This window comes from Sorex araneus, chromosome X (genome assembly GCF_027595985.1).
Source record: "Sorex araneus isolate mSorAra2 chromosome X, mSorAra2.pri, whole genome shotgun sequence".
Lineage (NCBI taxonomy): Eukaryota > Metazoa > Chordata > Mammalia > Eulipotyphla > Soricidae > Sorex > Sorex araneus.
Window position 1 is genome coordinate 159,946,248 of NC_073313.1, and position 23,765 is coordinate 159,970,012.

At 65.5% G+C, this 23,765-nt stretch overlaps 1 long non-coding RNA gene across 1 annotated transcript; it reads left to right on the plus strand.

Moving 5' to 3' along the window:
• Positions 1–412: 412 nt before the first annotated feature.
• On the plus strand, positions 413–19,960 carry LOC129400026 (uncharacterized). The gene is made up of 3 exons (XR_008627373.1): positions 413–674; positions 973–1,063; positions 16,854–19,960. It is a non-coding gene; the product is annotated as an uncharacterized LOC129400026 (long non-coding RNA).
• Positions 19,961–23,765: the final 3,805 nt, after the last annotated feature.

Genomic DNA, 23,765 nt, shown 5'->3' on the forward strand with positions numbered 1-23,765 from the left:
CAGCCCCGCCCCTTCCGGGAGCCAATCCCTGTCCCTTCTGGGGACCAAGTTCAGGCCCCCATAGAAGTCAAGCCCCACCCCTTCTGGGAGCCTGGCCCCGCCCCTTTGGAGAGCCCAGCCACGCCTTCTGGGAGTCAAGCCCCGCCCCTCTGGGAGCCCAGCCCCTCTGGAGCCGGCCCCACCCCTTCTGGGAGTCCCGCCCCGCCCCTTCTGGGAGCCAATCCCTGCCCCTTCTGGGGACCAAGTTCCGCCCCCTATAGACATCAAGCCCCACCCCCTCTGGGAGCCCAGCCCCGCCCCTTCTGGGAGCCAATCCTTGCCCCTTCTAGGAGCCAAGCCCCGCCCCTGCTGAGAATCCGGCCCCGCCCTTCGGAGAGCCCAGCCGTGCCCTTCTGGGAGTCAAGCCCGGCACTCTGGGAGCCAACTCCTGCTCCTTCTGAAACCCCAGCCCCGCCCCCTGGGACCTCAGGCCCGCCCCTTCCAGGAGCCCTGCCCTGCCCCCTGGGGCCCAGCCCCGCCCTTTCCGGGACCCCGGCCCACGGGCTGGGGGCTGTTTTGGGTCATCCTTAATTGTTTTCTCTGTGCGTCCATGGCCGGAGCTCTTGCTGGACGGGCCCCCTGCGCGGAGAAGGGAGCACCCACGGGAGCCGCCGGTGAAGGCAGCAGGGAGGGAGGTGAGAGGAGAGAGGCCCAGGGGAAGGGGCAGGAGGGGGACAGGCCTCGGCCCGGTGGGGCTGGGCCCGGGGTGGGAGGGGACCCGGGTGGGGCGGGACCCCGGGTGGGAGCGGGCCCCGGGTGGGGTTGGGCCGGGTGCTGGCTCCTGGCCTCGGTGCTCGCTCCTGGCCTCCGTGCTGGCTCCTGGCCTCGGTGAGTGCTCCTGGCCTCAGTGCTCGCTCCTGGCGGGTCTCGGGGCACCCTGTGCGGTGTGTGAGCCAAGCCCGCAGCTGCCTTACCCGGGTCCTGTCTGCTCAGGCCACGCTGATCGGACACCAACTGGACACACCTGGCGCCCGGGAGCTGAGCCCGCGGATTCCCGGGCGGGGGGCGCTGGACACGGAGGGAGGTGAGTGGGCCGGGCCGGGGCGCGGCTGCAGGGCCGGCGGGCTTGGGCGCCTGTGGAGGGGGCTGGAGCCAGCCCCTGCCCCCTGCTGCAGCCGGGTTCACCCTGGGTCCAGGACCCCCTGCGGGGAGCCCCCCGCACCTGCGGGCTGCTCGGGTGGGGGGGCGCCTTGGGGTCACTTCCGTGACGGGGGTGAGTGTGCCGGGGCGGGCGCAGACATCTGGGCGCGCGGAGGCCTGGGTGTTGTGGGGAGGATGGGGGGGTCTTGCACCCCAGAAGTCCCCAGCGTCGGGCAGCCCACATGCGGCAGCTGTGACGGGCTCTGTCCAGCTGCTGCCCGGCCCTGCCTTCCTCACCCTGCACAGTGCTCCCTGAGCACCCCGGGAGACTCAGCCCCCGAGCCAAGGGGACGGGGGGCATGAGGTGCCCGGTGCGCGCCCTGATCAGGAAGAGGCCGTGGAGAAGCTGGTGGGGCCGGGGGGGCCCCTCGCGACCCCCGGCCTCTGCCCCCCACCTGGCGCGTGCCGCTGGCCCGCGGAGGCCGCCAGGTGCCTCTGTTTGCCCGTGTCTGCGCTGCCGCTGTCGCGTCCCTGCGGCGCCCGTGACATTTGCGACTCCCCAGCCCGCAGGCGGACGCTCTGTTCCTCTAGTCCGGCTCCGCGGCGGCTCCCCCAGGCCCCGTCGGAGCCTGACATTTGTTCTGGCTACAAGAGCATCATTTGCTGAGCGCCAGCGAACACGCGCCCCGACTCCCCCGGGGGCAGGGGGAGGATGGTCCCCGCCCGCCCCTGCCCTGCCCTGCGCTGCGGCCACCCAGGCTGGAGGGCCCAGGCTCGAGGGCCTGCTCCTGCCGGGGTGGGGGCCGGCAGTGTGGTCCCGACACGGCTCTGTCCTGGGGTTCCTCCATGGGAGGGGCCAGGCCGGGTTTCTGCCGTGGGGGGCTCCTGGCTCGGGCGTGGCAGGAAGGAGGGTGGCCCCGGCGTCGGCACTGAGTGGGGAGGGGGCTTGGCCGGGCCCTGGCCACTTACCCTGCTCGGACGGCGTGTGTGTGTGTGTGTGTGTGTGTGTGTGTGTGTGTGTGTATGTGTGTGTGTGTGTGTCTACAAGGGGACAGAGACATGAAGGGAGCTGGCCCAGTCACTTAACCTGCTCAGACGTTGTATGTGTGAGTGTGTGAATGTGTGTGTATGTGTGTGTGACTGTGTGAGTGTGTGTGTCTACAAGGGGAGAGAGACATGGGAGTGGCCCAGCCACTTAATCTGCTCAGACATTGTATGTGTGTGTGTGTGAATGTGTGTATGTGAGTGTGCTTGAATGTGTGTATGAGAGTGTATGTGAGCATGTGTGTATGAGAGTTTGTATGAGTGTGTGTAAGAGTGTGTGTGAGTGTTGTGTATGAGAGTGTATGTGAGTATGAGTGTATGTGAATGTGTGTGAGTGTGTGTGAGTGTGTGTGTGTGTCTACAAGGGGACAGACATGAAGGGAGCTGGCCCAGCCACTTAACCTGCTCAGATGTGTGTGTGTGTGAATGTGTGTGAGTGTGTGTATGTGAGTGTGTGTGTCTACAAGGGGACAGAGACATGGGAGCTTGCCCAGCCATTTAATCTGCTCAGATGTTGTATGTGTGTGTGAGTGTGTAAGTGTGTGTATGAGAGTATATGTGAGCATGTGTGTATGAGAGTGTGTATGAGTGTGTGTGAGAGCGTGTTTATGAGAGTGTATGTGTGAGTATGTGAATGTGTGTGAGTGTGTGAGTGAGTGTGTGAGAGTGTGTGAGTGTGTATATGAGAGTGAATGTGTGTGAGTGTGTGTATGAGAGTGAGTGTATGTGAGTGTGAGTGTATGTGAATGTGTGTGTGAGTGTGTATGAGAGTGTGAGTGTGTGTGTGTGTATGAGTGTGATTGTATGTGAGTGTGTGTGTGAGTGTGTGTCTGCAGGGGGCAGAGACGTGAGGGGAGCTGGCAGGCCCGGAGAGTGAGGGAGCAGCCCCCCGGGACCCCTAAAGGCAGGCTGGCCCTGGGGTATGGGTCGGCCCCTCCCTTCCTGCCTGTGTGGAGCCGGGGGGGGGGGGGACTGTGTCACGGCAGCGGGAGGGGTGCCGGGGTGCTCGGGCCGAGTGCCAGGGCCCGGTGCTGGGGGGACGACCCTTGCTCCCCCTCCCCCCCGTAAATCTCCCGGCAAAGCTGTTCCTCCTTGTGGCCCTACAGGTAACAGGCCAGTAAAGCTGCCGGGCTGAGTTATGGCCCCACGCCCCCCGCAGCCCCCCACTCCCCCCCCACCCCCCCCCGCGCCCCACAGCCCGCTGCCCTGCGGGGCTCCAGGCGGTCGGGCCCTTTATTTATTCGCTTGTTTGCTGCGGCATATTTTAATCCGGTCGTTAAGTCGCAATCTGCCGCCCTCCCGGCCGGCCCCCCTGGCGTCAGATGGAGCAGATTCGTCCCAGGTAACGACCCCATAAACTCGGGGTGGGGGTGGGGGCGGGGCGCCCAGTCACCGTGTGCAGCGTGAGTCACCGTGTGCAGCGTGCTGTCCCCGTCACTGCGGGGTGCTTGTGACCCCGGTGAGGCCGCGCTCAGCTCCATGGGGAGGGGGCATGAGGGGCTCCACGGGCCCGGGGCCTTGTGTGGTCTGAGCGTGTCCACGGCTGACTGGCCCTGACCAGGGACAATGACCCCCCGCCCCCCGCCAGCCGGGCACGTGAGGGGCTGGTGGGGGGCCGGCTGCCAGCCAGGAGGGACTAGGGCAGCCACGAAGGGACTCGCTTTAGGGGCTGCCGGGTTGGGTGGGTCCCCCGGGCCCACTGGGAGTGACCCCCGAGCGCGGAGCCAGGAGTGAGGCCACAGGGGCCGAGTCTTGGCCACACTGACCCGCTTGGGTTCCACCTGCGGGCCGTGTCCATCTGCTGCTGTGTCCATCTGCAGGCCGTGTCCATCTGATACTGTGTCCATCTGTGGGCCGTGTCCACATGCAGCCTGTGTTCATTTGTTGTTGTGTCCATCTGTGGGCCGTGTTCATCTGTGGGCTATATGTCCACTGCTTCTGTGTCCATTTGTGGGCTGTGTCCATCTGCTGCCGTGTCCATCTGTGGGGCGTGTCCACTTGAAGGCGTGTCCACCTGCGGGCCGTGTCCATCTGTGGGCCGTGTCCACCTGCAGACTGTGTCCATCTGCAGGCCATGTCCATCTGCTGCCGTGTCCATCTATGGGCTGTGTCCACTGCTGCTATGTCCATCTGCGGGCCGTGTCCATCTGCGGGCCATGTCCACCTGCGGGCCGTGTCCACCTGCTGCCGTGTCCATCTGCGGGTTGTGGCAGAGGCTGCCCGGGGCACCCCCAGCCCCCTCCCTGGCGGTGAGTTCTCGGCGGAGAGGCCGGGCGGCCCCGTCCCCGCACACGCGGGTCCCGGCGGACGCCTTGTCAATGATTATTCAATCTCAGGCCTGACCTTTCCATTCTAAATAACACCGCAATATCAGCGCGCCCAGCCCGCGGCTCCGGCAGGAAATTAACTGTCTCCGTCTCGCGGGCGCCCGGGAACCCGGGAAGCCCCCCCGGCTGCGGGCCCGCGCGGGTTGGCGGGAGAGAGCCCCCTTATCTCTCCTCCCCCACGCCGCTAATGCCCGTCTAAATATCACAGGCCCCCAGCCGCCTCGGCCTAATGAACACTCATCTGGGCCCCGCACAGGCAAATGCCAGGGCTCAGACGGGCCATGCGCCAGGCACGGGGGGAATCACGCACACACATGCACACACACACACAGACACAGACATATATGTGCAAACACACACATGCACACAGATATACATACATACACAGACATATACATATGCAGACACACACACGGACACATGCGTATACACAAGCACACGGAGACACAGACATATAGACACACAGACACAAACGCAGACACACAGACACGCACATACACACATACAGATATACACAGACATACAGCACACACAGACACAGACACACATGTGCGCACACACAGACACACAGACATGTGCACACAGACACACAGACATGCATATATACAAGCACACAGAGACAGAGACACAGACACACAGACACAAACACGCACACGCACATACGGACATATACACAGATATACACAGACATATACATGCACACACAGACAGACATACGTGCACACACACATGCACAGACATATACACAGACACACAGACTCACACATACACAGACACACAGACGCAGACACACAGACATGCATATACACTGACATATACACAGACACGCACACACAGACACACATGCACACACAGGTACACACAGAGACACACAGACACGCGCACACACGCACAGAGACGGGGAGAAAGAGCAGGGTGGCCCTGAGGCCTGCAGGCCGGCCCGGGCCTGGGCACCTCTTGGGCAGGGGGGGCTGGGGGCCTCCCTGGGCGCGGCAGGGGTCACCGTGGGGGTCTCAGAGAAGGAATGTTGGACTCACATGCTGGGGGCCCTGCAGGCGTCCGCAGGCTCCCGGGTCAGGCCTGGAGGCCCCCCGGGATTCTGGCGGGCGAACGCCACGGGGTGGCCGAGTGGGTGCGGCCCGTGTCACACACGCCCACGCACAGACGCGTGCACATGCACACACGCGTGCTGGGTGGGTCGTGCAGGCACATGAAGGACAGAGCCACCCCAGGCCCTGTGGGGGACAGTTCCCCAGGCCCGTGTCACCCCGCAGGGGGCTCAGCCCAGCGGGGCGAGCAGGGGAAGACCTGGGCCCAGGGGCTCGGGGCTGGGCCGGGCCAGCCCAGCAGCGGTCAGCAGGGATGGGGCCGGCCCGGCCTGTGCTGCGCTGGGGGTCAGCCCAGGACAGCCCCGACCCCCAGCCTGCTGTCGGGTGCTTTGCAGGGGTGAGGCCCTGGCGCAGCTGGGCAAGTCTGGGGCCACTTCCGGAAGGAGCCGGGCGGGGCGTGCAAAGTGAGGGCAGGGTCAGCGCTGCTCTGACCCGGGGTCGGGGGCTGCCTGGACCCCCGGCGGGGAGGGGCAGCCGTGCGCCCCAAGGGCTGCCCAGCCCACAGCCCCACAAATGCTCCTTCTGGCTTTCTGTCTTTGTGTATTGGGGCGTGTGGTGTGGCAGGGACTCCTGGCTCTGTGCTCGGGGCTGACTCCCAGCTCTGTGCTCGGGGCTGACTCCTGGCTCTGTGCTCAGGGCTCACTCCCGGCTCTGTGCTCAGGGCTGACTCCCGGCTCTGTGCTTGGGATTCACTCCCGGCTCTGTGCTCGGGGCTCACTCCCAGCCCTCTGCTTAGGGCTGACTCCTGGCCCTGTGCTCGGGGCTGACTCCCGGCTCTGTGCTCGGGGCTCACTCCCGGCTCTGCTCAGGGTCACTCCTGGCAGGGCTTGGGTGAACTAAGGGTTCACTAAGGGTCGAACCCTGGTTGGCTGAGTGCAAGACCAACCCCCCCACACTTGCTTCTAAATGAACGCTCCACGTTCAGCGTCAGGCTCTCTGGGGCCAGCGGGGACGCTGGGCAGCCCCTCCCGCGGGCCTGCGGGACCCCCGGCCCCACTCAGCCGCCCCCGCGGTGCTTCCTTCAGCTTCCGCCCTCTCTGCACTGCCCGAGTGCCCGCCTTGCTGCCCGCACGGACAGATGGACGCAGGCCCCTCTGTGGCTCTGATGGGCCCTGGGGCCCTCCCCGCCTCCCCCCTGCTCTGGAGTCGGGCGCAGCGGAGGGACTCGCAGGGGACACAGCGGTTGGGGCGGGCGCAGGGCGGCCGGGGGCCTCGGGACACCCCTGCACGGCCCTTGGCCCAGGGGGTGGGGGGCGGCCTGACCCCCGTCTCGGCCGTGTCGCAACATTCGGCGTGTGTGGGCCCGTGGCCTGGCCCCCTCGGTGCCCCCCAGAGCTCTCGTCCTGCTGAGAGACGCCAGCCCTCCCCCACACCCCCGCCCCTCCCCCCACACCCCCACCCCTCCCCCCAACCCCCCCATGATGAGGACCCGGTCAGTGCCGGACTTCCGCTCTTTCCTTTCTTTGCTCGCCGGCACCCAGGGCTGCTCAGGGGTCTCTCCTGGGGGTCTCAGGGGGCCCTCCGGGGGGTCGTGGGCTTGGCTCACGCCCTCCCTGCCGCCTTGTCTCGGTTAAACCAAGCCCAGGTGCGAGCGGGCAGTGGGCAGGGCCTGCGGCCACCGCCCCACGGGGCCCCTCGTCCGGCCTGGGTCTCCCCGACACCACCAGCTGGGCCCTCCCCTGCCCCCTTCGGGTCGCAGCAACTGGGGCATTGTTGGGGTGATGTCACACCCTCTCGGCGGGGCCCTGGAGACCCCCTTCCTGCGTGTCTGGGGGTCCCCAAGCCCGCCGGGCCTGCGGGCACTTCCCTGGGCCGAGGGGGCCGCCAGGCCCGCCCGCCACCCCCTGCGGCGCCCGAGGCCCCCCCCACCCAGTGGGGGGGTGGTCAGCCGGTGGCCGGGCTCCAAGCCTCCCCGCGCAGTGCTCCTGTGAGCGGGCGGATTCCCGCGCCCGCGCCCGGGCACTCTGCCGTGGCAATTTTCTGGTTGTCTCTTTTATCTCCTCGGCTGACGCGGCTGACAGCCCCCCGAGAAGCCTCCCTCCAGCATAATTTGCCTTTGGTCAAGTGCTGCGTCCCCTGGGGTCCCGGGCGGTGTTGGGGGCAGCCGGCGCTTATCAGCCGCCCGCACTCCTGAATGCAGGACCCGCGGAGGAGCCCCTGGCCGCCGTTCAGGGCAGCTAATTAAATTAGCTATTGTTGCATTACTGATAAGGACAGTTGGGGAGGGGAGGGGCCGCCCCCCCAGCAGCGAGGGTGGGGAGGGTGCGAGCGGGGGCTGGACCCGGGTCCCCTCACCGTCCCGGCCATCTGCTCCTGCGTGGCACCCCCTCTCTCGGCCTTTCCCTGCAGCCAGGGAGGACTGGCCCCCTGCCCGCCGCTGCACCCGCACCCCAGAGTGACAGAGCCACGTCCCCACAGCTGAGAGCTGCGGGACCACCACAGAGGGAGGGGGAGGGGAGAGAGGGTGGAGGGATGGAAGGAGATGAAAGAGCGAAAGGAGAGAGAAAGAAAGGAAAGAAGGAAGGAAGGAAGGAAGGAAGGGAGAGAAAAAGGAAGGAAAGGAGGGAGGGAGGGAGGAAGGAACGAAGGAACGAAGGAAGGGCAGGAAGGAAGGGGGAAGGAAAGAAGGAGGAAGGGAGGAAGGAAGAAAAGAAAATGAAGGAAGGAAGGAAGGAAGGAAGGGAGGGAGGAAGGAAGGAAGAAAAGAAAATGAAGGAAGGAAGGAAAGGGAAGGAAGGAAGGAAGGAAGGAAGGAAGGAAGGAAGGAAGGAAGGAAGGAAGGAAGGAAGAAGGAAAGAAGGAGGGAGGAAGGAAGGAAGAAAGGGGGAAGGAAGGAAGGAAGGAAGGAAGGAAGGAAGGAAGGAAGGAAGGGAGGGAGGGAGGAAGGAAGGAAGGAAGGAAGGAAGGAAGGAAGGAAGGAAGGAAGGAAGGGGGAAGGAAGGAAGGGGAAGGGGGAAGGAAAGAAGGAGGAAGGAAGGAAGGAAGGAAGGAAGGAAGGAAGGAAGGAAGGAAGGAAGGAAGGAAGGAAGGGAGGGAGGAAGAAAGGGGGAAGGAAGGAGGGAGGAAGGAAGGAGGGAAGGAAGGAAGGAAGGAGGGAAGGAGGGACGGAGGGACGAGGGAAGGAAGGAAGGAAGGAAGGAAGGAGGGAGGGAGGGAGGGAGGGAGGGAGAGGGGAGGGAGGGAACAGTGGGACGGTTCCCGCGTTGTCCCCTTACCCTGCCCTGAGCTTCCCGTCCTGGTGACGTCACTGCTGCCGGAGGGCGTCTTGTGGGCGCTGCCCCTGGGAGTGGACAGGTCAGAGGGTCCCGCCGTCCACCGCCACCAGCAACCCCTGCTCTGCGGGCCGCAGCCTGGGGGAACCGTGCAGGACCCCCGGCGCCCTCCCCCCCACACCCCGTCCCTCTCCCTAGCCCGACCATGGCCAGGGCCCCCTGCTGGGGACATGTGGCCCGGTGACCTGCAGCCCCTGGGTGGCCACTCGTGTCCCCTCCCGGAGCCCCGGGGGGGGGGTTGTGTCGCGGGGGAGGTGACCCGCTTGTGTCTCACTGTGTGTTTGTGTGTTTGGTCCTGGGGCCACACCCCTGCAGGGGCTGAGGCCGGGCAGGGCCCTCCCCTCCAGGGGACGCAGGGCTGCAGAGGGAGGAAGCGCTGCCTGTCGCGGGCAGATGGATGGGGACGCCGCTCCCTCCCGGCTGGCCGATGAGCCGTCCCCGTCCCCGCGATGGCGGCCCCGGTGCCGGCTGGTTAGCTGCTCGCTGGGATCTGGCCAGAGGCTGGGCAGGAGAAATAAAGGCGGAAATCGGTCAATTTGACGCCCGTGTCAGCCTGCTGAGGGAGGGGCCACGGTGCCGGGCGGCCCTCGGGGCTCCCCCTTCCTGCCCGGGACCGCGGGGGCCCGCCCAGCCTGCAGGGGCCCGCCAAGCAGGCCGGCTTCTGGAAGGACGCGTGCTGAAATCTTGCGGGGAGTGCCTGGACCACACCTGGCAGCCATGCTCAGGGCTGACTCCCAGCTCTGTGCTCAGGGATGACTCCCGGCTCAGGGATGACTCCTGTCTCAGTGCTCAGGGCTGACTCCTGGCTCTGTGCCTGGGGCTGACTCCCAGCTCTGTGCTCGGTTCCTGTGTGGTGCCGGGGATCAAGCTGAGGTCAGCCAGATGCAGGGCAAATGCCCCCACCCCAGCCCACCCCAGCTCTGTCCCTGCGACCCCTGCCCGGACTATTGAGGTGGTGGGTTCCCATGGCCGTGGCCGCAGTGAGCAGAGGCTGCCTGTGGGGACCCCCAGCGCCTCATCCCCCTCTCTCTGTCCCTGCCCGCCCCGTGCCCAGCTCGCCCGGCGGCCCTGAAGGGTCCCGCGTAGCGAGCATCTGTGTCTGACCACCGTGGAAGTGGGGGGTTGGGCCGGAGCCACAGCACAGCAGGGAGGGCGTTGGCCTTGCACGTGGCTGACCCGGGTTCGATTCCCAGCATCCCCTAGGGTCCCCTGAGCACCGCCAGGAGTGATCCCTGAGCACAGAGCTGGGAGTCAGCCCTGAGCGTCGCCGGGTGGGACCCCCCCCACGAGAAGCAGCAGCGGGCAGGGCTGCGGCCAGGACCCGCCCTGCTGAGTGGGCTCGGACAGAGGCGCGAGGGGCCGAGCCCAGCGACCCGGAACCTTCCTCCCCACCCCCACCCAGGGAGCTCAGCCCGGGAGAATCACGGTGTCTAGGCAGCCCCCCTGTCTGTCCGTTTATAGGGGGGGGGCTCGGGAACCAGCCGGCCCCGCCTTGGGCAGCCTCTGGCCCTCTGGTGTCCCCGCTGCCGTCCACTGTGCTGCTCGGGGCAGGACACCGGGCGGCCCCCGGGAGGCCCGTGCGGGCTGCGGGGGGGTTTGTCTGTCCCGCTCCCAGGGGCTGACCCGCCCCGGCCCAGCGGCCTGTCCGCCCGGGGCCCCCGCGGGTCATCGCTGGTGCCCACTCCGGGGACACTCGGCACCCCCGCCTCCCCTCGCTTGGCTCGGCCGGGGCCCGGGGTCACAGCCACGGCGGGGTCCGAGCCTCCCTCGGAGAGGAGCGGGTGTGAGTCCGCGTCCAGAAGCCCCTTCTGTGCCCAGATGCCGCGTCATGCCCCCCTCTGGCCCGGGCAGCTCATGGCCGTGTCCACCCTGGACGGCCTGCTGGGCCCGCAGTGGCTGGCGGGGCCGTGGGGCTGACCCCACCTCCCTGTCTGCCCGCGGGATGTTCCTGGTCTGCAGCCCCCCCAGCCTCCTGGGGGCGCTGTGTGTCCAGAGGAGGTGACCTCACAGGCCTCGAGCACCAGGAGAAGCAAGGGCCGGAGGGTGGCCCAGCGGGGAGGGGGCTCCCCGCCCCCTGGGGTCCCCCCACCCCACCCTGCCCCGCCCGGAGTGAGCCCTGAGCATCATCGGCTGCAGCCCAGAAACAAGAAAGTAAAAGGAGGGAATAAGTGTGTACACGTGTTTGTGCACACATGTGTGGCGTGTACATGTGTGTGCTGTGTGAGGTGTGTGCACAGGTGTCTTGGGCTGTGCATGCATGTGTGTCCATGCAGGTCTTGTGTTCTGCACACGGGGGCTGCATTTATCCTTCCCTGCATATGTGTGCGTGTTCACATGTGTGCATGTATGTCTTGGAGTGCCCAGGACAATCCCTACATATGTGTGTACATGTTTGTGTGCTTCTGTGTGTGTGTGTCTTGGGGTGCCCAGGACTGTCCCTGCGTGTGTGTGCGTGCATTTGTGTGCATGTGTGTGTGTGTGCATGTGTAATGGTTCCCAGGATAGTCCTCGTGTGTGTGTGTGCATGCGTGCATGTGTGCATGCGTGTCGGGGTGCCCAGGACAGCCCCGTGTGAGGCTGCCCCTGACCTGAAGTGCTCTGCGGGCCGCTGTCCCGGCGTCTCAGCGTCCCTGGGGCGCTGAGGCCCCCTGCTGGCGGGAGCCGGGCTTGCAGCGGGCCGTGCACCTCTCCCGGCCCCGGGTTCCAAGAGCGTGAGGCCCAGGCGGGACGTGGCCGTGTCCTGCAGGAAAGCAGCGCCTGAGCCCCACGGCACTCGGCGATGGGTCCGAGCAGGCCGCTGGGTGGTGCTGGGGCGTCTGCAGGCCTGTCCCCCCCCCGCTGCAGGAGGGGCCGCGGGGCAGGTGCCGGTGGGGACATGCCGCCCAGTGGCCCTACAGCTGCCCGGGGACATGACGGCCGGACAGGTCTGCAGAGCCATGCGTGGGGCCAGTGTGTCAGCCGACCTTGCCTCTGTGCGTGTGTGAATGTGCGTGTGTATGTGCATAGGTACGTGTCTCTGTGTGTGTGTCTGTGTGCATGTGTGTGTCATGGGTATCTGTGTGTGCATGTCTGTGTGTACATGTGAATGTGTGTGCGTGCATGTGTGTGCATGTCTGCGTGTATCTATGTGTGCCCATGAGCATGTCTGTGAATGTGCATGTATGCATGTGTGTGCATGTTTGTGTACATGTGTCTGCGTATATCTGTGTGCATGCATGTCTGTGTGCATGTGCGTGCATGTGTGTACGTAACTGCATGTCTGTGCATGTCCTTGTATATGTGTGTCCATGTGTATGTGGGTGCATGTATGCATGTGTGCATGTCTGTGTGCCTGTGTCCGTGTGTATGTGTGTGTGTTCGTGTGTGTGTGTGTGTGTGGAATGAGGTGGTTTAGAAGGGTGGGGGCGGGAAGGGGAGCAGCACGGGCTGGGGCAACCACCCGGCGTCTCCAGAGTGGATGCAGGCAGAGGGAAGGTTAGGGGGCCTCGGGCAGGACCCCCCTGCAGAGCGCAGGGCTCTGGCTTCCGAGATGAAGGAAACAGGCCGGGGAGCCCTGCCTGGGGCATGGGGGCTGGGCCTGGTGGCCGGGGTCCAGCTGTGTAGGCCCCCGTGGGGCCGTCGGAGGGGCCGGGCTCCAGCTCGGGTGCCCTGGCCGGGGTGGTGCCGCCCCCTCAAGAGACCCCCATTTGTGGCTTAATGGAGGTGGACTTGACTGGGGGGTGGCCACTGGGTGAATTCTCTGGGGGCCTTCGAGGGGCTCAGGAGCCACTGCAGCAGCAAGGCCAGTGCGGGGGGGGGCGGGTCCCCTCCCGCGCTCACTCTCCGTCCCGTGGGCCCCCCGGGGGTCCCGCCCGGCGTGCGCCGCCCACAGTCAGACGAGCCTCGTTGTTTTCCCGGCTGCTTCCTGAGAGCTGCTGCCAGCACCGTGCACGGGCCAGACCTCAGGGCCCAGGGCCGCGCACCGGGGGTAGGGGCTGGGCTGGGGTCCCGACCCTGAGCTGCCCTCTCCCGGCCCCACAGCTCCGGGGGGCAGTGGGGGGCTCCCTGGCATCACGGCCACTCGGAAGCTTGAGCGAGGGTCCCTCTCGGCCATGGAGCCTCGACGTCGGGCATGTTGGGAGTCGCCTGTCCCAGTGGACCCTGGGGCAGGCTGGCCACCTGGGGGGGGGCTCCGTCCGACACTCCCAGTGGGGCAGCCCAGGAAGGGGCCGGGGGGCGCAGCTCACGGAGCACCGTATGGGTCACCACGTCCACCCAAACCCCCAAAGGCTCTCTGGCACTCAGGCTGCCGCAAAGCCCGGCTGTCTCTGGAGAGTTCCACAGACGGAAGGAAGTCGCGCCCGTAACGGGGGGACGGGGGCGGGGGGGGGGCTCCCAGCTCTCAGCTCAGACTCACAACCCCGTAAAGGGGACACGGGGCGGGGGGAACATCCTAGAGCGTTGAGTGTACAGCCCCCCCCATGCCGCCGGCTCCCCGTGCGAGACCCCCCCCCCCCCCGGGCAGTGGCCCTGGGCCGTGGGGGCCGGGCCATGGTCCCAGCGTCTGCCGAGTCAGCCCGGCCTGCGGCCAGTCAGGCCCAGCTCGGCCTCACCAATGACCTTCCCGTCCAGGGGCCCGTGGGGGCGGGACGGGCGGGCTGACACCGTCGTCCACCATCCGCGCACGTCTCCGGGGTGAGACGTTTCCCCTCTGTGGTGACGCCGCCCACCTGGCCGGGCACGGGGGACCCTCAGCCGCTGTCCTCGGAAATGGGCGAGGCCCGAGACTGTCCGTCCGTCTGTCCCGGGGCCTCCCCGTCAGTCCAGCCTGCAGGGGGGGCCCACTCCCCCCGCCCGGCTTCTCCTGGGCCTCACGTCCCGGCTGACCCAGGGGCACCCGGGCACCCAGCTCGCCCCGCGCCAGCCCTGCCCGGGCCCCGGCGTCGGTGCAGAAGCGTCTCCCAGGAGAGAGACGTCACAGCCCGCTCGGTCTGACCCCCACCCACCCCTGTCCAGAGGCTCCCGGGCCTGGCCTGGCGGGCCTGCCGCGGGGGCAAGGTGAGGGGGTTGCCAGCACGTCCCTCCTCCAGCCGCCCCTGCATGGGCCCATGGTTCCATCAAGGTCACAGGACGTGCCCGTGTGTGTGTGTATGTCTGCTTGTGTGCGTGTGTGTGCGCATGTGCATGTGTGCGTGTTTGTGTGTGCATGTGTACATGTACGTGCATGTGTGTGCACGTGTGTATCTGTGCATGTGTATGTGTGTGCGTGCATGTGTGTGTGCATGTGTGTATGCGTGCGTGTGTGCATGTGCATAGGTGTGTGCACGTGTATGTGTGTGCATGTGCACACATGTGTGTGCGCATGTGTGTGCGTGTACGTGTGTGCATGTGCACACATGTGTATGTGCGTGCATGTGTGTGTGTGTGTGTGGTGTGTATTTAGACGGGCAGCTGCTCGGGCCCTGGGCTGAGTTTGAGTCTGTCCTGCGGTGATGGCCGGTGCCCGCAGGTCTGTCTTGGCCCCCGGCCTCCCCCCCCGCCCCGGCCCCAGGATGGCCCCCGTGGAGTTGGCCGTGGCCACCCCAGAGGCCGTGAGGGTGGACCGAGCCCCTCGTGTCCACACGCTGTGTCTCAGGCTGGGGGCGCAGGCCGGACGGGGGGAGCAGAGACTCGCTGCCCCAGAAGCCGGCGGCCAGCAGCGCCCGAGCCCGCCCTCCCCGGGGCCCATGAGTCGGGGTCCCCTGCTCCTGGGGGCGGGCGCACGCCAGCAGGCGGGACGCGCTGCCCTTGGGAGGCCCCTGGCGTGGCTCGTCCTTCCACGCCCTGTGAGATCCGTGGTTTGGGGGCCCGTCAGGGCTGGCCCAGGGGCCCTGCGGAGAACCGGGGTCAGGCTGGGCCGGCCGGACACACTCTCGGGGGCAGTGGGGTAAGCGGGGGGGGGTGGCCGGGACACCCCCAGAAACTGTCCGTCCTCACCCCTCCCACGAGGTGGTGCTGGGAGACAAGGCTGGGACTGGGCTCCAGGCTCTGGCCGGCCGGTGACCCCCCCAGCGCCCGGGTTTGATCCCCGGCACCCCCTGGAAGGACTCCCCCAAAAAACCAAGTGTGAGGCCCGAGGCAGCCCCTCCCCGCCGCCCCCTCACCTTCCTTCCGTTCTTCTTTCCTCTCTCAGGCGCTCGGGCCCCTCCCCCGGTGCTCGCGGGAGCCAGGGTGGCGAGGTGAGCGCCCGGACCCCCTGGGCCCCCTCAGCCGGTCTGCGTGAGTCGCCAGACCCCGGGGGGCGCGGGAGAGGGGCCGCCCCGCGGGGCCCTGCGAGGCTCAGGGGGACGGGCAGGTAAGTGCCCTAACCACTGGGCTCTCTGCCCCTGCGGCTGCGCAGCACGGGAGGGGGGTCCCGGGGCTGGGGGCTGCCCTGGAATCCGGCTGCGTGTCCCTGTGTGTCCCCGTGTGTCCCCACGTGTCCCCGCTTCATCAGCCTCTGTTGCCGGGTGCCGTAACGACGCTCAGGGCCTGTGAGCGTCCTGGCGGCACTGGCTCTTGACCTTGTGTCATCAGGCGCCGGCAGCTGGGGCAGGAGCCCTCGGGGGCCGCCGGGCGTCTAGCAGGCCAGCGCCCGAGAGACGAGCCCCGGGGTCGGCTCTGGCCAGCAGCCAGTGGCCGCTCGGTCAAGGGAGGCGGCGTGGGAGGCAGCGGGGTGCGGGGGGCAGCCGCGGGGGTGGGGGGCTGTCTCCCTGGTCAGGCCCCAGCCCTGGCCCGTCCTGCCCCCTCCCTGCATCACAGGGGCAGGGGCGTCCCCCGGCAGGGGTCCGGGCTGTTTATGGGGGGCGAGGTCCCGCCCATGGGCCCCTCCTCGGGAAAGAGACCCGGGTGATGTGCAGGGTGAGGAGGAGGGGGCTCAGGTCGCCCACCCTGCCCGGAGACGGGGCCCGTCCCCTCCCACCCCTGCCTGCACCTGAGAGTTCACGGGACCGACCTACGGGGTCTTCGAGAGTCTGGGCCGGCCGCTGGGTTCAGGGACCCTCCCGGCCTCACGCTGCCGGACCCGCCTTGGTTCCAGCCTGGACCCCACAGGGCCCCCCAGGCCCAGCCGGGAGTGACCCCGAGCACCGCTGGGGGGCCCCAAGCCAGAACCACATGACTGGGGGCCGGGGGGGGGGGGGCGCGAAGGTGTTAGATTCAGTCTCTCCCTTTAAACAGGTTTCATTTATTTATTCTTGAGCATGACAGCGGCTCAGGGTCGGGATTCGGTCACAGGGGTCCCGACACCCGCCCCTCCTCCAGGGCACATTTCCCTGCACCCGTGTCCCCAAGGGTCCCTCCCGTCACCCCCACCCCACCCCCTGCCCGCCTCTGTGGCAGGTGCTTCTCTTTCTCTCCCTCCCTCTCTCCTCTCTCTCCCCCTCTCTTCCTCCCTCTCTCCCTTTCTCTCTCCCTCCCTCTCTCCCTTTCTCTCTCTCCCTCTCCCTCCCCCTCTCTCTCCCCCTCTTTCTCTCTCCCTCTCCCTCTTTCTTCCTCTCTCCCTCCCTCTCTCTCTTTCCCCCCTCCTCTCTCTCCCTCTCTCTCCCTCTCTCCCCTTTTGGGCATTCTGGTTTGCAGTACAGACACTGAGAGGTTATCAGGAATATCCCTTTATTTTAACCCTCAGTTCCTGTCCAATGTGACCCTTCCCAGCTGTGACTGTCATCCTGGCCCCTTCTCTGTCTTACCCGCCCTCCGCCCACCACACACACGTGTGGTTCAACCCCTGATCAGTTCTCCTGGCCCCTGTTTGCGCTGACCGTGGGTATTAACTTTCTTCCATATATGTGTGTGTGTGTGTGTGTGTGTGTATATATATATTATATCCCACACGTGAATGTCGTCGTTCCGTGTCTGTCCCTGTCCTTCTGACTCGTTTCCCTCAGCCTGATCCTGTCCATCCATTTACAGGCAGATTTCATGGCTTCATTTTCCCTGACAACTGCATAGTATTTCATTAAACATTTTTTTTTTTTTTTACCAAGGTAACCTCTGAGTTCCAGAGGGGCAGGAAGCCACTGAGGTTCCCACAAGGCGACCCAGGAGGGGCTCACGGTCAGTCCCAGAGCCCGCCCGGACAGCCCCCCCCCCCGCCAGCGTCTGTGACATGCCCTTGGCGCCCCCGGGAACTGCACTCCCGGCCCGGTGTCCCGTGGGTGAAGCAACTCACAAAGTCGAGTCTGCAGAAGATCCAAGCGCCCTAGGACAACGGGGAGGGCATGCACCTGGCACACGGCCGACCCGGGTTCGATCCCCAGCAGCCCATAGGGTCCCCGAGCCCCGCCAGGAGCGACCCTGAGCACAGAGCCAGGAGTCCACAGCCCACGTAAGTATACATGTGGGCGCGTTTCATTCGTAACACACTCTAATACTTGCTCTGGGGGGCCACACGCTGACCCCTGGCTCTGCTCTCAGGGCCTCCTGGAGGGGCTCGGGGGACCCCAAGGGCTGCTGGGGGTGGAGCCAGCGCCCCTGCCCCACCTCATGGAACCTCACTCTGGCCAGATAGTCTCTACTCTTCTCTTTATTCCCCTGCCCTGTTTCCTTGCTGTCACGGTGCCCGGAGGGCACAGAGGGGGTGTGAGCTGCTTCCTGCACCACACTCACACACATGCTCGTACAGTTAACACACATGCACTCACACTCACATGCTCACACAGTCACACATACATGCACACTCACACACACATGCTCAGTCACACGCGCTCACATGGTCACACACATACATTCACACTCACATGCTTATAGTCACATGCATTCACACATGCTCATACATGCACTCACATGCTCATGGTCACACACAAACACACACATGCTCGTACAGTCAACACACATTCACACACATGCTCACACATACATCACAGTCACACACATATGTATGCTTAGTCATACATTCATAGTCACACATACACATGTGCTCACACATGTTCAGACACAGCCATGCACATTTACATACAGTCACACACATGCTCACACACCCACACAGGACAGAGACCACCCTCGCCCCAGCACCCAGCCCTCCCCACACACACGCAGATATTTCTTCTTTTCATCCCCAATGCCCCCCACGCCCCCCCTCCCCGTCTCTTCATACCTCGGGCCGGCATGAGGGTGTCGGGTTCTTGTCAGCTCAGCCAGGTGTGGCGGGACCCACGTGGGCGTCTCGCCTCGTCCCCCGAAGCTTGAGGCAGAGGTGGCAGCTGGGGCCCCGGGGGTGACTCCGGCCAAGGCAGAGGTGGGGGTCTCTGCCGTCACACATCACGCGTGTCAAGTCAGCGGGTGCCGAGGCGGAAGGGGCTTCCCGAGCCCAGCCGGACCCTGGAGCCAGCGGCCTGGGGTCCCCGCCCGGGCTGGGGGTGCAGCCCTCTCGGCCGAGCCCTGTCGGGGACCCCCACCCACCCCCGGCGCCTTTCCCGGGCCCGGGGGGGCAGAGCTGGAGCCTCCGAACGGCCGCGAGGTGAGTGCTGGCCCATCTCCAGCCTCCTCAGGCCCCGCAGGAAGACTTAAGTCAGCACCGAGAGCCGAGGGCTCGGGGCCCAGAGGGGCCTCATGTGATGCCCGGCACCCAGGGACCCCCGGGCCAGCCCCGAAAGCCCCCAGGTGCCCGTTTCCCCCCCACCACGGCGGCCCTGGGGGAGCAGCAGCCGCAGCCAGTTCCGGCTGTGGGGCCCACCCACCCGCCCTCGGCCTCCTGGGGACCCCCAGCACCAGGCTGCTGGCCGCGGCCCGCGGGCCTGTCGCCTGTGACCACCCCCCGCCCCCCTCCAGGAGCCGCGGGGCCAGACACGGCTCGGATGTCTCAAGACCGACACGGGCAGGGGCGTGTCAGGGTGCAGACCTGGACGGGAAGGGAGGAAGCCCCAAGGCGTGGCCCCGAGTCTCAGGGGGAGCCCCCTCTCCTTTGCTTAGGGCCTCACCCAGCAGTGCTCAGGGCTGACTCCCAACTCTGTGCTCAGGGCTGACTCCCGGCTCAGTGCTCATGAATCACTCCTGGCTCAGTGCTCAGGGCTGACTCCCAGCTCAGTGCTCAGGTGGAGCTCGGACACCCAGTGGGGTGCCTTGGCTTGAACCCAGGTCAGCATGTGCAAGGCAGGTGCCCTCCCGCTGTGGCCTCCCCCAGGCCCTGTATCTGCCCCCAGGCTGGGCGCGGACGGGGACGGGCTGTGTAGAATGCTCGTGCCCGGGCTGGCGGGCGCGGTGCCAAGTGGCGCTGTCCAGGTGACCCGGGTCCACTAGTGACTCTGACATGACCAGCCGCGACGGGGACATCACCGGAGCCAGCCTGGACCTGCTCCATCTTCATGGGGCTAAATACAGGCGGGAGAGGGCGGGCCAGGAGCGAGGGGACACGGGACAGTGCCCCGGGGGGCTGAGGGTCCCCCCACCCCAGAGAGGGAGCCGGGACACACCTGGGTCAGCTCGCCCGGCCCGTGTGCGGGTCCCACCTGGAGGGCCGGGAGACGGGGGGGCTCTGGGCTCGGGACCTTCCCGCTTCCCGAGGGGCCCCGGGTGGCACAGGGCAGGGCCGGGAGCCCCTCTCTGCAGCGGCCTCACCGCAGGGAGGACGGGCCAGGGGGCAGTTCCAGGTGATGACCCCCAATGTTGGGGACGGGCCTGGGCGAGGAGGGGGCCTAGGCACCCCCTGCCTTAGTTCCTGTAAATGGGAGTGAGTATGGAGAAACGTGGCGTGAGGGCGAGTCATCCCCTGACAGCGACCTGGACAGGCGGCCGAAGGGCCACCATGCTCTGGCGGCCAGCCTGGAAAGGGGGTCGAAGGGCCACCATGCTCTGGCAACCTGCCTCGAGAGAAAAGTTGAAGGGCCACCATGCCCTGGCAGCTGGACTCGAGAGGAGGCTGGAGGGAGGATTGGCTCGCGTCTGCCATGGCCATGCTCAAGGCCACATCTGCTTTCCCCTTTCCCATGTTTCTCAAGGCTGAGAGAAGGAACCGAAAAATAAGTAAGATTGGCAAAAATAAAGATGCTCTCACCACTTAATAATGTTTATGCCACTTATGTAACCTGCTGATCATTGCTAAGCTAAGACTATATAAACCCGCTTGGATTTCAGTAAACTTGCTGTATGCCGTATGTTGCATGCAGTCCTCTCTACCCACTCAGCTCTCATTCCCTCTCTCCGGTCGAGGTTCAAGTTGGCACCCCAACATCCACCTCTAGGAACTGGGGGGCTTTCAGTGTCAGTATCGGGAACCGCAGGCCCGAGAGGAGGGAGGGGGAGAGGGAGGGAGGGGGAGAGAGAAGCCCCTGCCATAGAGGCAGGCAGGGGTGGGGGGTGATGGGAGGGACCCTGGGGACCCGGGTGCTGGGGACTGTGCCCTGGTGGCGGGACGGGTGTTGGAGCACTGTAGGACTGACACCCAACCATGAACAGCCTTGTAATCCTCTAATAATTTTTCTTTTCCTTTTTGGGTCCCACCCGGCGATGCTCAGGGCTGACTCCTGGCTCTGCACTCAGGAATTACTCCTGGCAGTGCTCGGGGGACCCTATGGGATGCCGGGGATCGAACCCGGGTCGGCCACGTGCCAGGCAAATGCTCTCCCCGCTGTGCTATTGGCTCCCGCCCCAGTAATAAAATTTTTTTTTAAAGAGCTGCGTGTTCTGGGGAAGCTGCTTCTGCTAATGGCCTCGGGAAGTTCGGGGCTGAACCTCTGTTAGAAACCAGGCTGAGGGGCTGGAGCCATAGCACAGCGGGGAGGGTGTTTGCCTTGCACGCCGCTGACCCAGGTTCGATTCCCAGCATCCCATATGGTCCCCCAAGCACCGCCAGGGGTAATTCCTGAGTGCATGAGCCAGGAGTCAGCCCTGAGCATTGCCGGGTGTGACCCAAAAAGCAAAAAAAAAAAAAAAAGAAACCAGGCTGAGGGGCCAGAGGACAGCACAGCGGGGAGGGTGTTGGCCTGGCACACGCCTGACCCGGGTTCGATCCCTGGCATCCCATAGGGTCCCCCGAGCACCGCCAGGAGTGATTCCTGAGCACAGAGCCGGGAGTCCACCCTGAGCACCGCCGCGTGGGACCCAGAAAGCCAAAGTGGTCCCCCACAGCCCGGCCCCTCCCCGTGCTCCCGGGCGGGGGCTCCGGTGCCGCCCCCGTTCCGTTCTCACAGGAGACGCCAACGCTGTGTCCCGGCTCGGCGCGCACGTGCTGCCGTGGAACTGCTCAGCCCGGCCCCCCGGGGCTTGCAGAGTCCAGGTGGTCTCGGGGCTGCCCCGCCTGCACGCCGCAGGCACGGGTGGATGGACAGACAAGACGAGGAGGCCCAGCCCAGCCCTGCAGGAGCCCGGGAGCGAGGGCGGTGCCTTCCCTGACCCCCGCTCGCCCCTGGGACAGTAAAAGATGTTTCTGGCGCCTCCAACAGCTGACGCGGGGCTCCCAGAGCGGCCCGGGAGGGGCGGTTTGTCCTGCCCCCCCCCCAAGCCTTGAGGGGTCACTGTGGCACCGTCTCCCAGCCCGCTGCCCCACCTGGGACAAGACTCGGTTCACAGTCCCAGGGCCGCTAAGGGGTGTGTGTGTGTGTGTGTGTGTGTGTGTGTGTGTGTGAGAGAGAGAGAGAGAGAGAGAGAGAGAGAGAGAGAGAGAGAGACGTGTGTATGTGTGTGTGTGCGTGAGAGATGTATGTGTGTGTGATGTGTGTGTGGATGTGAGACTGACGTGTGTGTGTGAGACATGTGTGACGTATGTGTGTGAATCTGTGATGTGTGTGAGATGTGTATGTGACATATGTGTATGAGACTGATGTGTATGACTGAGACGTGTTTGATGTATATGTGATGTGTGTGAGACTGACATGTATGAGGTGTGTGTGTTTATGTGAGACTTAGACGTGTATATGTGAGACATGTAAGAGACACATGTGTGTGACATGTGTGAGAGAGATGTGTGTCAGGCGTATGTGTGTGTGAGATGTGTGTGAGATTGTAAGACGTGTGTATGTGAGACTGTGAGACGTGTTTGTGTGATGTATGTGTGCGACTGACGTGTGTGTGACTGTATGATGTGTGTGACTGAGACGTTTGATGTGTGACATGTATGTGAGACTGACGTGTGTGAGACTGAGACGTGTATATGTGAGACACATGAGAGACTTGTGTGTGACGTATGTGTGTGTGTGACTGTGAGAGATGTGTGTGGTGTGTGAGAGACGTGTGTGGCTGTGCGTGTGTGCGTGGTGTGTCAGCTGTCCTGGCCGTGCCCTAGCGACTGTCTCTTTCCCTGCACGTGCCGGAAGCCCCCGCACCCTCCCCAGGGGGCCGGGCGGCGCTGACCCACGGGTGGGGACAGGCCTTTCCTGCCGGCTCCTGCGGCCGCCTCCAGGGACACCGGAGCCTGGGAGGGCGCCAGCCGGGGTCACAGTCCAAGGCCCCTCGGGGCCGGAGGCGGCCGGTTAGACGGGTCGCACGTACCCCGTAAACGAGAGGCACCGACGGTCATAAAAACAACCGTAAAAATGACGACCCAAAGCCACACTGATGACCGGGGTCATCAATAAAGTGATCATTAAAGTGAAATACTGAAATACTGACAGCTCAGAGATACTGAGAGCCTCAGCCACACCCGCGTCCCGGGGCAGGGGGGACGGAGAGGCGTGTCCTGCCCGGACCCCCCCGCACTGCGTGTCACCCGAGCACGGGGCAGGCGTCACCGAGGACGGGGCGTCACCGAGCACGGGGCGGGCGTCACCCGAGCGTTGCCAGGTCAGGCCCAAAGGCCCCGAGGTGGATCTGCCGCAATAACCCTGTACACAGCAGCTCTGTGTTTCGAAGCATTTCCTGGCGTTTGGGTCCCACCTGGCGATGCTCAGAGCTGACTCCCGGCGCTGTGCTCAGGCTGACTCCTGGCTCTGTACTCAGGGCTCACTCCCAGCTCTGTGCTCAGGGCTGACTCCCCTATCTGTGCTCAGGCTGACTCCCGGCTCTGTGCTCAGGGCTCACTCCTGGCTCTGTGCTCAGGGCTCACTCCTCGCTCTGTGCTCAGGCTGACTCCTGGCTCTGTGCTCAGGCTGACTCCTGGCTCTGTGCTCAGGACTGACTCCCGGCTCTGTGCTCAGGGCTCACTCCTCGATCTGTGCTCGGGGCTGACTCTGGCTCTGTGCTCGGGGCTGACTCTGGCTCTGTGCTCAGGACTGACTCCCGGCGCTGTGCTCAGGGCTGACTTCCGGCTCTGTGCTCAGGGTTCACTCCTGGCTCTGTGTTCAGGCTCACTCCTGGCTCTGTGCTCGGGGCTGACTCCTGGCTCTGTGCTCAGGGCTCACTCCCAGCTCTGTGCTCGGGGCTGACTCCTGGCTCTGTGCTCGGGAGTCACTCCTGGTGGTGCTCGGGGGACCTTATGGGATGCCCAGGCGGGAAGCCAGGTCGGCCCCAGGACAGAAGTGCCTCTCGGCCACAGCCCTGGACACAGCTGCTCGCACGAACAGATCCGCCCCACGGCTGGTGCGGCCGAGCCCAGAGTCCAGCCCCGGGAGGGTCTGGCCTTTGCCCCCGTCCCGTCCAGCTGCCCTGGGGGCTCCCCTCGACCCCGTGCGCCCTCGGGCAGTGCCTGGGGCGGGCTGGTGGCCCTCCCCGTGTCAGAGCCCTGAGCCGGCGTCCAGGTTCTCCGCAGTGCCCCGGCCACGGGACACTCTCTGTGGCCGAAGGGGGGCACGGCCTGGCCGCGCGGCTGTCCCGGGTTCGATCCCTGGCAGCACCCCGAGGACCCCGCAGTGACCCCCGAGCACAGAGCCGGGAGTGGCCCAAACACTCCCAACCACCCCCAAGGAAAAAGGAATGAATGAATGAGCGTGCGCGTGGCGTGAGACTCACTGCGTGTTCGGTCATTCACACGTGTCCGTGTCCCCTGGCGGGACCCCCCCGGCAGTGCTGGGCCCCTGGCCCGGCGAGGG